General features: G+C 40.3%; 1 protein-coding gene across 1 annotated transcript in view; it reads right to left on the bottom strand.

Annotated features, from left to right (window-relative positions):
* Positions 1–15,084, bottom strand: part of LOC149145338 (inorganic pyrophosphatase TTM1-like) — a 220,988-nt gene that overhangs the window by 50,703 nt on the left and 155,201 nt on the right. The window lies entirely within an intron of this gene.

The raw sequence follows: 15,084 nt of genomic DNA, 5'->3' as shown, positions 1-15,084 counted from the left end.
CCAAGACCTACTTATACTCCTGGAGACTCTCGTGGCAAGGGCCACTTGTAGATTTACAGTTTACTTGTCTTTTTTAGTTTCTATTAGACTTGTCACTTTAGTTTTCATAACTGTTCAGTGTTGAGTTTTGAGTCCTTGACTCTTGACTCTTGACTCTTTCATATCATTATGACATTATGATATTTTTTGTAAACATTATATCACTGTGACAATGAAAATTTGAAGTTTGAAGTTGGGCCTTGGCAATTATAACTCATTGGTAATGATTGTGAATTATGAATATGATGCTTTGTGAAAGACTAAAGTTGTTTCATTTCATCTCATTATTCATGTTTCATTTTATAAATTTTTAACATTTCATATCATGTTAACAGTTAGAAGTTAGGACTTAGAAATATCTTCGATATTACTTCTTGTAATGGTTAAACTTGGCTTACAAGTACAACTTGTTACTTTGGTCATCAATGATGATAAATGTTATTGAATTGAATGTTATTTTAATTTATTATTTTACTAAGGTTGATGACGATTATAATTTCTAGATGATTGATGTGATATGGTTCAATGATCAATTTATGTTTTTTTATGTTTTTTATGTCTATTTCATCATTCTACATGTTTTTGTTGACATATATGTATCAAAAATTAAAAAATATAAAATATATATATATTTTTAAAAAATCGCTCCGGGATTCGCTCCCAAACCGGGAGCTTCTGAAAATGGTCGCTCCCGCTCCCGCTTCCGCTCCCGCTCCCCGCTCCCGCTCCCAAGTAACACTGGTTGCACCAGTTTTCCCGCATTGGGTTTTTCCGGGGACATTAGTCCAAAAATAATGGTGTCATGTGGTGTGTTTGTTCTTGTTTCTTTTAGTTGTTGATCTGTAATATGTTGATCTGTAATATGTAAGAAAATAACAAGTAGGTAGGAATAAATCAAATAAAGTGCATGGAGGGTTTCTAACTAAGTAAACTTAGAAATTTCAACACAAGGCACTGCCTCCCATCGATGATCCACACCCAGTGGGACTCAACCAATCTTTGGACGATTTGGAAAATGAAATTCGGAAACTAAGGAAGACCAGAAGCTTGTCAGCATTAAGCAGTAATTAATCCCATAGCAAGTCCCAAAGTTCTAATTGTACAGAGCTAGATGCCCATGCTATTGAAGATGACAACTCAAAGGATTTGTCTGATGCCAGTAGGGACAAGTTGGGACAGGAGAATGAATGTTTTAATACGGGAAATATTGTTGTCAATTGTAGTTCTATGAAGAATATCCAACATACAACCCTAATTGGAGAAGATGATATGGACATAGAGGGAATGACTTTAAGACAGATTCAATGAATGCTAAAATTAAAGAGGAAATCTAGTCCTGCAAACTCCTAGAGTAAAAGTGATGGCTTTACTACTGTTGACTCAAATTGCCACATTAACATTAACTCTGATAAAAGGGATAACTTTTGTAGTTCAAAATCTGCCAAGAAGAGGAAATGTGAATTTGAAGAAGAAAATGTGACAATAGGAGAGCAAATTCAAAATCCCAAAGAAGAGGGGTTTCCAGATCCCAAGCAAGGTTAGGCTTTAGGGAATCACAAACAAAAGGTACCTAAAATGGTTAGTTCTCAGATCAGTGAAAGAAGTGTACAATCTAGAAATGAAACTTTTCATTCGAAAGAGAAAAAGAAGATTTACTAACCTAACAGAGTTAAAAAATCCTAATCAAGATATCATATCTTCAGAAAATGTGGTGAGTTCTAATAGTGAATGTGAATTGGGATTGGCTAACATTTCCACGGTGGTGGTGACTGCCAACAAAATGTTGTTGGAGTGATGGAGTTAGATGCCTCTCCAAACACGAGGCATTGAATAGAAAACGAGTCTACTAAACAAAATATACAAAAGGTGCCAATTTTAGTTGATATTTGCGTCACGTTTTGTTTCGGGCCTCGGCACATCAGAGACATAAACATAATTCCCCGCACCCATCGCCTTGACAGACGCCATTATAGCGAAGTTGAAAGAGTCCAACGCAATCTAAAGAATGTCATTATTTCTGACCCGACCATGACACCACCGTCCATGTCCACCTGCAGCGTTATGACCCAATGGTGTTGGCTCCCACTTCGCTCCCCCCTTAGCCGTTATACTACGTTTGCCATTGCCCGTGTCCCGACAAGAGCTCGCATTGATTGCCATTTTGTTTGAATGTGAATCAAACGGTGCTAATGTTTGGAAACATTGCTTATATATCATATATATAGTTACAACTATAACATTTAATTTAATTAATTAATTAATTTATATGAATTGATTAATTTAATTATTTATATAGCTACAAACTATATAATTCAATTAATTAATTTATATAATTAAATAAAAAATGAAAAATAAATAAAATAAAAAATGGATATCACTAACAAATTATACATGCCAAGATGACAAACATGAAGAAAATTGTGACCCGTTACACTTATCAAAAATGACAAGAGCAAAATGAAGAAAATTGTCAATGATAAGCTTTGAAGACAAAGCTTTTGAAGGAAAGGGCAATGTTACGAATATAAATTACATGAAATCAAATAAAAATAAATAATGTAAATAATAAATAATCAAAAATGCTATCCAAGAAAAAGAGTTGAGCGTGCGCCTCCCTGCGCGTTTCCCTGACCTAGCAGCCGACTGCTGGTCTTTTCTTTGCAGCGCGAGGCCTCTAGCCTCTGGCCTTCCATGGCCTCTCTGAACCCTGCCACGGAGGGCCCTGTTGATCAGCTCGATGCAGATGCGTGTTTCCAGTCCGCTGCAGATGCATTTTCCGCTTTAGTCAAATCTCTTCAGCCTCAAAGAACTCGTCCTACGCTGTCCAAGTTTGTCAAGAAACTGGATGGGTTGCAAGAGGTTGACCTTCCTCCTACGCTACCACAAATGGCTGCTCTCTCTTTAGATGAGCAGGGGCTCATCAATTAGTTCACTGGCCTATGGCCTTCCCCAAAAACTGTTCAAAGATGGATCGAAAGAAACTGGGCAGACAAAGTTAATGGTGAAATCTCCATTCTTTTCTGTGGAAAAGGTTATTACACTTTCCACTTTGAATCTAGAGCAGACAAGGACCTAATCTTCATAAATGGGCCGTACTTCATGGACTCTCGTGGTCTGTACCTGAACAAATGGACTCCAGATTTCGATCCTAAGCTGGATGTCCCTAATGCTGTTTTGGTCTGGGTTCGTCTTCCACATCTCCCGCTCCACTGCTGGGGAGATGACTCGGTTCGAGCCATCGGCAATGCTGTTGGAAAATACATTGATCGGTGTGAGCCCAACGATAATATGCAAGCATTTGTGCGGATATGCGTTGAAGTTGATCTCGGCAAGGGTCTTCCAGAAGCAATCAAACTAAAAGTGGATGATTGGACGCATATTCAGCAACTGGACTACAAACAAATTCATTTCAAATGCAAGGTATGTCACGAATATGGCCATTTTTCCAATCGTTGTTCTAAAATTGTTAATGTTGAACCTGCTCAATCAGAAGAACAATGGGAAACTGTAAAGAAAAAGAAGACTGCCTCTGGCTTGAAAGCAAACTTTGAAGAGGCTCCTCCCAAAACTGCCCCTCCCAAGCCTAATCCCCCTTCAGCTACGCCAATGCCTTTGACCGTGTCAGACATTCCTTCCTGTTTGCTCTGCTTGAAAAAATGGTATTTGCCACATCTTTTATTAGCCTTATCAAAGCCTGCATTACAGGACCTTGGATTTCCCCTCTTCTAAATGGCAGACCTGGACCTTCCTTCCAATCATCTCGAGGCCTTAGACAAGGCTGCCCTCTCTCACCTTATCTCTTTATATTAATGGTTGAGTCTTTTAGTAGAGCTCTGGATTACAATCGTCGCATGGGCCTCATCAATGGAGTCAAAAACATCAATCACTCTCAGTTTGCCGACGATACTCTTCTAATGGGGGGAGCTTCAAACATCATAGCCCGTCGTTCTAAAACCCTCCTAGACAAATACATGAGCTAATCTGGAGGTCTGATAAATTATCTTAAGAGCTGTATTTATGGGTGGAACACTTCAGCACATGTTCCCCATAGGATTGCTCATACTCTTGGGGTTCCTTGTAAGCCGAATTGGGAGAAATTTACATATTTGGGCATGCCTGTAAGTGCCGGAAACTTGAAAGCTACAGCCTGGGAAGTTATTATTGACAAAATGAAAAGGAAGATACAGCATTGGGGCACTTCTTGGCTTAACCCTGCAGGGCGCATAATTCTTCTGAAAGCAGGCCTCTCCTCCCTGCCCTTGTACTGCTTTACACTTTTACAAGCCCCCGCTAACTTCCATTTTAAAATGGATGCTCTCCTTCGTCATTTTCTTTGGCAAGGAGGGAGAAATGCAAAAAAAAAATACAACTTGGTAAGCTGGAAGCAGGTCACTCAGCCGTGTGAGAATGGAGGGCTGGGAATCAGATCATCTAAATTCCTAAACCTCGCCTTTGCTGGCAAGCTGGTTTGGAGACTCATAACTGGAAGGAATGCTTGGTGGAAAACTCTTCTTGAAAAAAAATAACTCAGCCACCCAAGGCACCAGCTTTTGGATCATGAGCTCCCCAACAGAGCATGCTCTAAAATCTGGAGGATGTGTAAGAAAGCTATACCTTTTCTTGACCAAAACACTTCCAAAGTGCCCAATGGAGGCAGCTACATAATAATTGGAGAAGACAAAATAATGGGGCGACAGCCCATAAGCCAACGGCCTGGTACTCGGCAGATTCTAGCACTTTTCAGCAGTGCAGGTATTCAAACTCTGGCCCAGATCTCTCAATGGGAAGCCCACTCCCATACCTGGAAAGGTTGGAGTTTCCCTCATATACCAGCAGATGCAGAAATCAGTCTCAACAACCTGAAAACTTATCTTCATGGTATAGCGCCCTCCAAACGCTATCTTGTTGATGAATTTCGATGGGATCCTTCAAGCACTATCTACACTATTAAGGTTGCTTATCATCAGATCTGCATCAACGAGTATCCCATGGAAATCTGGGCACATTGGAGACTTGTTTGGAAGGCAGAAACTCTCCCAAAAATCAAATTCTTCTTATGGATCCTCTTAAAAGGGAAAGTCCTCACTGCTAAGAACCTCAGAAAGCGAGGAATAATTGGACCATCTCGCTGTCCAAACTGCCAAAATGAAGAAGAGACAATCCAACATCTATTTATAGATTTCTCATTTGCTTCAGCCTGCTGGAAGGAAGCCTTTCGGAGTCACAATCCCCCCTGGGTGCCTGGCACTAGTATATTTGAAGTGTTGCACATATGGAAAAAGAGCTACCCGTGGGGAAGAAAAGCAAACAATACAGCTCGAAGGGTCTGGAATGCCCTGCCCTGTACACTTCTCTGGAACATCTGGCTAGCAAGAAACAGAATGATCTTCAAAGGCACAGAAACTAATGTTAGAAAGCTCTACAACAAAGCTTGGAATCTCAACTTGGAAACTCTATCCACAAAATGTCATGGGAATCTGAAGGTGCTGGACCTAACAGTCGAAGAAAGGAATTACATAGGGCATATTCTGGACAGAAGCAGCATAGAACAAAAAAGATGTGATCCCAATAGCAGAGACAGCCCCAGATGTAGCTGGAAAATCAGGATGAAAGATGAAGAATTTGCTCGGTGGCTCAAGAACAACAATACTCATTATCTTTTTTTCGATGGAGCCTCCAAATCCAACCCAGGAATGGCTGGGGCTGGAGGTCTTATTTGCAACGGTAATGGAGATGTGTTAACTGAATATGAATGGGGTCTGGGCCATGCTTCAAACAACAGGGCTGAAGCTTTCGCCCTCCTTCAAGGTTTGCTCCAGCTTCAGAAACTTGGTATATCCAAGGCTATTATAATAGGAGACTCTGCCATTATCATTGGTTTGATGATAAGCAACAGAAAAGCCCAAAATCTGAGTCTGTAGCAAATCATTGAGCGATGCCATTCTCTGGACCAGCAAATGAAAGGCAATCTTTATTACCACGTCCTTCGATCTCTTAACAAAACTGCAGATAAATTGGCAAATAAAGCCTGCTCACACCCTGTTGGTAACCTTCGGTGCAATGGCACTGACCATTACTTTTTCTTGCCATGATCAGGCTATATCCTCTTTGTAGATCCACCCCACAGCAGATCATTGTTCGTGGTTTCCGAAGCTCTTTGCCCTGCCTCTCTGCGAAGAATCAAATCTCTGCCTCCTATCCAATGGCATTGGCCACCACAGATTTAACCTCTTCAGCACCAAACTCTGACTCTCTCTGGATCGCCCTTTCAAATCCCTCAAAGCTCTGTGTTCTCAGCGGTTCCAACATTTCGTGCTCAATCGATTGTTCTCCTACTCCTGTTGACCTCTTCCTATCTCCAGCCTATCGGTCTCAGGCGCATATTGGACATGGCTCTACGAACGCAACATCTCTGCTCCCCCAGACAGAGTGTCTCTCTCCCAATTTTAGTCCTTTTGCAACCTTGTATTCATCTGGGTCTACTTCACAAGAGGTTTTGATGATAAGTCAAAGCACATCAAATAAAAATCTATTTGTACTGGATGAACGGTGCTACTTTTACCTCAGTGGGCGACAAACACGACACATCTTGAAAAATTAAAAATGAAGTGCAAAACCTATTTTATTTTATTACAGTTTGTCAGAATTTATACAACATTTCGCTTTTTCACAGCGACGGAAGCAAGTTGTAATGTTGATTCTAACATCAACTGCATCTGCTGTTGGTTCTTCATATTCCAACATCATTCTGTAAAACTGGAGATCCGTCTCCCTCCTTTTTCCTTTTGAATATAAGCCAGCAACCGATCTTGTGAAAAAAAATAAAAATAAATAATCAAAATAATGATTATGCTAAATAGTCATTAGTTAAAGTGAAAAGACATGTCTAAAAGACATGCCCAATCATGAAAGGACCCCTGCATAGGTATATAAGCAGGGCCTCATTGTAACATTTCTCATCACTCGTACATTTTTATATATAATAAATTATTATTACAAAATACAGTTTTGTGTATTTTTACATTAAAAACAACAAGCTATAAGTTTTGTTGCTTCAACATCACTTGGAGGAGCATACACAGCCCACTTGGAGGCTCTACACAACCCTCTTTGGGGTAGCTATTTGGACACTTGTAACTCGTTTTCTTTCCTTGGGCTCATCAACCACATTGGGATTGTCTCCCTCTACTGTTATAAATTGAAGCTCCCCTCTCTTGTTGGGGTCGTATGGAAGCTTGAGAGCTTGGGGAAGTGCTATTTTCTAATTGTGTTATCTTTGGTTAATAAAAGAAGTCTTTGGAGGCTTATGTCTGGCATTGTGAGTTGTGTAGTTTGTTTGGAGCTTTTCTTGAGGTAAACTTGTATCATTTTAATTTCATTGCTTTGAGTTTGTATCCCAGGCCTTAATAGGGACATTGTTCTTGAAAGGATAAGACAAAAAATTGTTTGTTTGTCTTCTTGTTAGTTTGTATTAGTGAGTTGAAATTTACATGTGTTTCTCAGTTGAATAGCATGTTTACTCATTTCATTATGCAAGCTACACCTATGACTACTAATCTCTTGGCAAGATTCTAAGTTTTATAGGCTCCTCTACATTTGAAGATTGGGGACCTCCTCAGTTTGAGCATCCGTCTTCAAACACAAAAGAAGCATTATTCCCACTTAGCATCAAGTGCCTCCAAGTGCCTTTGAAGGCCCCAAAACTCTCTCTTCTTTCCTCATATAAAATTCTAAAAATTTCTCAACAATTCTTGGTTCTATTTATAAGTGTTTCATTGATAAATCTAGCATTGTAGAGGCTAAATAGGTTGTTGTCCTAACAACAGTCAAATAAGCTAAGAAAAAGCCAAATATGCTTTTCCTTGGTTAAATAGTGTAGAAATTCAATTCTTTAATTCTAGCATTTCACTTGGTTTATTTTGGGTTTCATATAATTGCAATTTCAAGTGTCCCAAAAGCATTTTGGGCACTTTTTGCACTAATTTGCTTGCTGGTTTTTAGCAGGCCTGCGATTTACAATGGGAGGTGCTGTCAAAATTTGATGAAAATTGAAGATCTAAAGCACGCGGAAGGAACCTCCTATTGTACCCTTTGTAAAACAAGCAGTTTCACCATCATTGTAACCTTGGAACCATCCTTTTCTCCCTTTATTCATAAGGGATACCACGACTCATCAAAGAATTGTAATCTCTAGGGAGCTAGGAGAGTCTCCTAGGCATTCCCCCCTAACTAGTGGGACCTCTTGTGTTGTGTCCCATCTTCTGTGGTTTGCTTTCATTGGGTTAAAATTTACTTAACACCGCAAAACATTAGAGTAGGTTTCAATTTCATAGATTATATTTCATTTTATGTTATTAGATTAGATTTCAATTTTTGCAAAGAGTAACGAACTCCATCAAGCTTTCTTATGCTCTCTGTCATTGCAAGCCTAGCTTGATCCTTGCATGGTACCCATAAAGAGCTTGGTGGTCGACTTAGTATAACGAGGAAAACCACTTTGTCTTCATTGTGAGATTGGGGAAAGTAAAGGCTGACTTGTGAAATCATGCTAGGAGCTAGATTCTCCTAGTGTTGGATCTCCTTGCAACTAGTTGACTTGTGAAACCAGGGGAGTCACTGAAGCTAGCTCCGTCCTGTTAAATCTCCTTGCAAACTTCTCTACCTCATTCAAAGGATAAAACTTAAGGGGAAACACACCTTAGATTAGATTTACTTTTCTCGCAATCACACATCTCAATCATGCACTCATATGGATCACCACATACCCGTCATCTCACTTCACTAATTTATCTAAATCCAAGTGAAATCTAACATAATAAAATTTACCAAGAATATTCTCCACAACATTTACTTTTGTTGCATTGGGCTGATATTTCATTTACCATATTTACTTTGAGCAAGAAGCAATTTCTTTGGGCATTTCACTTTCAAGCATAGACATTTACCCTTTGGCACTGGTCTATATTGCACTTCATTTATGTCATTTGATCATTTACATATCTATCTTGCTCATCTTGTATATTGATGGTTGATGTGATTATTTGCTCATCTATTTTTCATATTACATGTTGATAGTTGAATGTATTCTTGTGTCCTTCAATTAACTCGTAGAACATTTTTTATTTTGCTATAGCTTAGTTGAGCCTTGGTTATTTTCCTAGAGACTACCCTGTTGATTTTTGTAGCATCGAATGTGTTCTTGCCTCGAGATTTTGCAGAGAGGCTAAGACACATGCATTCTCCAATACCCAAAAATCGTTTGGGAAAATTCCACCTAAAGACGATTTAATTAAAATAATTAACTTTTTAAAATGGTTCCCTAAGTCTAGGCTTAGGAAATTTGGTTAATTAAAGGGTATTAATTAAATCAGGTGTGAATCTTCTAAAAGAAGACAAGGATCAACTCCCAGTTAATCTTAGCCCTTAATTATGTTTTAATCAGTGTTCCACGGGGACGCGTCCCCCAGGGTTGGGCGTACGCACCCCTCGCACCCCACGCACCTGGGATGGGGGGACATCTAGGGAAATGTTTCCCCATGTCCTCCTTTTGGGGAGACGTAGGGGGGGATGTTTCCCCAGTGTGGGGGACGTGACTCCCCAAAAGGGGATGCCTGGGTCTCCCCCCTCAAAATGGGCCATGCGTCCTCCCTTAAATTTTCTTGTAAACAATGATTTATGACAGAAAACCTAGCATTTGACCATATTTCCCTACTAATGCTATGCAATTCATGGTAATGTTAAATTCTTAAAGTAAAAGTGACATTCTCCTTGATCTCCATTTTCATCCTTTTACTTAAATTTTTAACATTACCATGAAATGACTCCGGATGTCTGAGAGTGGTTCTGACCTCATTGGATTTCATAAGGAGAAAGAAGAATTTTAGATCTCACTCAAAATCCAGGAGACTTAACAGTTTTTCAAGAATTCGGAATTCGATGAATTGCAATGTTTCCATTGCATTTTGTCATGTACAAGGGTATGGAATTAGTATTTAATCAAGAGTACCAAGCCCTCTGTGTATTTTAGAGTGACTTTTAGACTCATCACTCCACTGTTTTTGAGTTTTATCTATATAAATTTACTATTCCAGACTTTAGATTTCAGTATCTATTATAGTCTATTTTCTTAGTAATAATTAGATTCTAGAATGATGAATTTAAATTTTAAATCAATTTAGAATCTAGAATGATGAATTTAATTTTTAAAATCACTGTAGATTCTAGAATGGTGAATAATGAATAATGAATAATGAATATGGATTAGAGTAATTCATTATTGAATCTCGTGGTCTATGGATGAATCATGTATGTATTAGTAAGGATGATGAGTATGGATCAATGTATTTCATTATTTAATTCAAATATGTATGTATATTGTATTTATGCTTTCATTATAGAGTATGAATTTGATGAGTATGGATCAATGTATTTCATTATTTAATTCAAAGGGGACATGTGGGAGTACCCTCAAATTTTAGGGAAATTTAGTGGGGACGGGGGGATGTCGGGGTACTCCCACATGTCCCCTTTGTGCGTCTCCCGCACCCAAGTCTCCCCGTCCCAGAGTCTTGGTGGAACATTGGTTTTAATCTTGGTCATTGGTGCTCCAACGAGAGATTATAAGGATTTCGATGGGCACTTGGAGAACACACTTGAGCAATTCGATTTTGTTGGGAAGTCGATTTCCTGAGTAGCAACTGTGAGTTGCCAAAAGTGACTTAGTAAATTCGAAGCAGTGAGAGAGGGGCAACGATAGTAGGCCAGAGGAGAGTTTCCCAGATTCGGGGAGTGCAAAGCAGAGAAGACAGAGAAAGGTTCAGAGAAGCAGTGTAGAGCTTTAGAAGGAGTCTGAGATTTAGCTTGGAAAGTCGAATTCCAAAGCCAGAAGCCGGGGAATGAGACCAAAGGGCCAAAGGGTTGAAGTTCCAGCCATCAAGAGATCAAAGGAGGAGGTGACGCAGATCCCAGAGACTGTGACGTAGATCTACGTAGGCTAACATAGAGGCAGTGTGGGGCCAACCATCCGAGCCTGGAACAGATTCGGATCACCAGTGGCAGTGTGTGATTTTTTCTCACTATCTCCTTGTTAGTATTTCTCTGTATCAGATTGTCAGTTTGGGCATCTAACAATTTGTACTTAGATTACTACTTCATAATAAATAAAACCCTCCGTTGCTACACCCGTTTTCCCACATTGGGTTTTTCCGACATTTGTCCAAAAACAACAATGTATATGTGCATGTTTATTTCTCTCCAATGCAACATTTAGTTTCCGCAGTATTTTATTTTGTGTAGGCTGCAGTGTATGTATTTTAATTGTCCGTAGAAAACTACAAGTAATTTGTTCAAGTAATTTAACAAATAGGAGAAATATCATCAATTTGCTGCACTAGGAATCGGGTATCAGAGCATAGATCGTAAACCAGAGACCTCAACGCAGAAGGAAGGAGGCAATTCGAATTTCTACGTAGGCAACAAATGAAACCCTCAAGGGCAACGTATTTCCTTGGCCAGAAGGGTCAGTTTTCGTGGGAATTTTTTCTCTAAGTGAGTCGACAAAGAATAAAATTTCCCAAATCGAAGAGTATCAGAGGCAGAAGGAGTAGCAACAGTTTCCTTGTAGAGTAGATCTTAAGATGGGACGTAGTTATTTTGCTGCAGTTGCTGTCAGAATAGCGTCAAAAGGAGAGAAGAGCACATACTAAAAGAATTCCTTCCTTAGAGGACTTCTAGGCAAGAAGTTCGAAGTTTCTTAGTAGAACAGCAGTAGCTGTGTGCGAGATTTCTCACTCTAGAAGGGAGTGTGAATAGCTGGGCAACAGCTATGGAGAGGAGAAGAGGAAGCAATTCGACTTTTTTAGGAGAGATGGCATCAGTTGGGTTGAGAGATCAAGATCGGTTGGACGGAGCCTCAAACCATGTGATTTGGAAGGCTATGATCTCCCGCCTTCTAGATGAGCATGATCTCAAAACTTATGTCGATAGTGTAGTAGTTGTACTCACTGATGCAGATCTGCTTAAGAAGTACAAGGCTGAGATGGCGAGAGCTAAGAGGATCATTCTTGATGGAGTTCAAGATCATGTGGTATCCCATATAGCTAGCAAGGATACTGCCCGACAAATGTGGAAAGCATTAGTTACGTTCTACGAAGGATCTTCGGAGCAGTGAAAGATGTACTTTGAGGAGAAGCTGATATGCACGAGGATGCAGAAAGGGGAGCGTGTAGACCCCTTCCTTACAAGGCTTTAGGATGTCTGGGACAAGCTGGCTTCAGTAAGGTCAATGCCCCACTCCTCAGAGTTTGTATGATTAGCGCTGAATAGCGTTTTTGAAGATTGACAAGTTTTCGTCTTGAGCATCCTGGGCAGAGAAAAACTGCCAGATTGGGAATGTGTGTGGGCTGATCTGTAGCAGGAGGAAATGAGGCGTGATCTAGTGAAGGCCACCATCAGTGGTAGTAGCAGCAGTGGGACAAAGCAGGTGAAAGAAGAGGAGGACGTGGCCCTTGCATTAAAGGGGCAGTAGGAGCAGCGCATAAGAAAGAAGGATATTTTGAAAACCAAGTGCTTCAGGTGTGGAGAGATGGGCCACTACAGCACTCAGTGTCCTCTCACAAAAAAAGACAAGGAGGAGAAGCAGGATCAGTAAGCTACATCCGCTGAGATCGACAGGCTGTCCTCCAAACTAGATGAAGAGTTTGCCATGATTGTCGAGATGCCTCCAGGGGTGAGGTGAGGCGATCTGGAATTGTAGCCCCAGAGAGCTACAGATGGGCAGGATCCTTGAGGAGTCCACCTCTTGGATCGAGACATTGCTACAGGAGCCCATAGTCAATAGTAGCAGGATGGACCAGTGGCAGTTGGTGCAGTCACGTGCCAGAGTGACAGATGCAGTAGCTAGTAGCAATCTGAGACTGAGCAGCACAGAGCATAGTTGGCAACAATGCAGTTGGCACAGAGCAGAGTTAGCAGCAGCACAGAGGCTTCAGTGACAACGCAGAGGCTAGTAGCAGTCAGAACTTGGACGACGGATGCATCATACTAACCACAGTTGGTTCAGTGTTTTGGATGCTTTTCTGTTGCAGATGTTGCATTTGCAATGACAACAAATGGGATCGGTTGCAGTGCAGATGCAATGTTGGCAGCAGTTTAGCAGGGCCGACAACAACACAAATGCAGCTCATATCAGAGTTGTGCAGTAGTTGGTGGGCAGTAGAACTAGACATCAACAGCGCAGCAAGAGATGGTGCAGAGACAAAGTGATGCTTGAGTGGGTTGCAACACTAGAGCACATTCCTCGCTAAGAGGGAGTGTTGATTTTTGTAACATCGGATGTGCTCTTGCCTCAATATTTTGCATAGAGGCTAAGACACATGCATTCTCCAATACCAAGAAATCGTTTGGGAAAATTCCACCCGGGTGATTTAATTAAAATAATTACGCTTTTTAAATGGTTCCCTAAGTCTAAACTTAGGAAATCTGGTTAATTAAAGGGTATTAATTAAATCAGGTGTGAATCTTCTAGAAGAAGACGAGGATCAACTCCTAGTTAATCTTAGCCCTTGATTATGTTTTAATCTTGGCCATTGGTGCTCCAACAAGAGATTATAAGGAAATCGATGGGCACTTAGAGAACACACTTGAGCAATTTGATTTTGCTGGTAAGTCGATTTCCTGAGTAGCAGCTGTGAGTTGCCGGAAGTGACCTAGTAAAGTCGAAGTAGTGAGAGAAGGGTAGGGATAGTAGACTGGAGGAGAGTTTTCCAGATCCGGAAAGTGCAAGGCAAAGAAGACAGAGAGGTTCAGAGAGGCAGCGCAGAGCTTTAGAAGGAGTATGAGATTCAACTCGAAAAGTCAAATTCCAGAGCTAGAAGTCTGGGCTTGAGACCAGAGGGCCAGAGGATAGAAGTTCCAGCCAACAGGAGATCAGAGGGGGAGGTGACGCAGAGCCCAGAGACTGTGACACAAATCTGCATAGACTGACGCAAAGGCTGTGCAGAGGCAGCGCGAGACCAACCATCCAGAGCTTGGATCAAATTTGGATCGCCAGTGACAGTGGGAGATTTTTTCTCACTATCTCCTTATCAGTGTTTCTCTGTATCAGATTGCCAGTTTGGGCATCTAATGATTTGTACTCAAATTACTATTGCATAATAAATTAAACCCTCAGCTGCTACACCAGTTTTCCCACATTGGGTTTTTTTGGGGACATTTGTCCAAAAACAACAATATATATGTGTGTGTTTATTTCTCTCCAGAGTAGTATTTAGTTTCTGCAATATTTTATTTTGTGTAGACTACGTATGTATTTCAATATTTGCCGTAGAAAACTGCAAGTAATTTGTTAAAGTAATTTTACCAAATAGGAGAAATATCATCAGTTTGCTGCAGTAGGAATCGGGTCACCGATTTTTCAAATACCCCCCTTGGCTTCGCTAGGAGTTAAGCTAGATGGAGGAGTTGAGGATTGAGTGACAACCACTCAACTTGAGACTTGCCCCCAAGGCCACACCAAGTGGATTAAATATTTTCTCCACGTTAGCCCAGATGTGGATTAGGCGGCAACATTGCACAGGCCTTGGCAACCCTACTAATTTGATTGGTAATAGTTCCAAGATGGGCCTAGAGGAAAAAAGCACTGAATAAGTCCTTCCTAGATATCCAAAAGAAAGATAACTAATTTTCTAAACTATATACTTATGTTTTCATAAATGGTATGTTTATGGACACAATCAATTACACTGACAATTACTGGGCTTTTAATATGATACATGTTTTCATAAATGATAGGTTTATGGACACAATCAATTCACTGACAACTACTGGGCTTTTAATATGATACTGGTGCTTGATATGATTACCATATTAATTGTACATTCGATAGATCTTCATTTTATAGTCCTTCATGTGCAAATGCTCCACTTCAAGGAACTAAAAAGTGAGCTTTGGACTGAATAATAGCAGACTTGGAATAATATCTATTTCATTAAGTTCAATTTAACATTGCTGGAATTAGAGGAAGTTTAAATAACTCTGGACCGAGTA

The sequence above is a fragment of the Pinus tabuliformis genome, chromosome X (assembly GCF_031772625.1).
Source record: "Pinus tabuliformis cultivar Carrire ecotype Pingquan chromosome X, CPIR1, whole genome shotgun sequence".
NCBI lineage: Eukaryota > Viridiplantae > Streptophyta > Pinopsida > Pinales > Pinaceae > Pinus > Pinus tabuliformis.
This window is presented reverse-complemented; position numbering and strand designations above follow the sequence as displayed.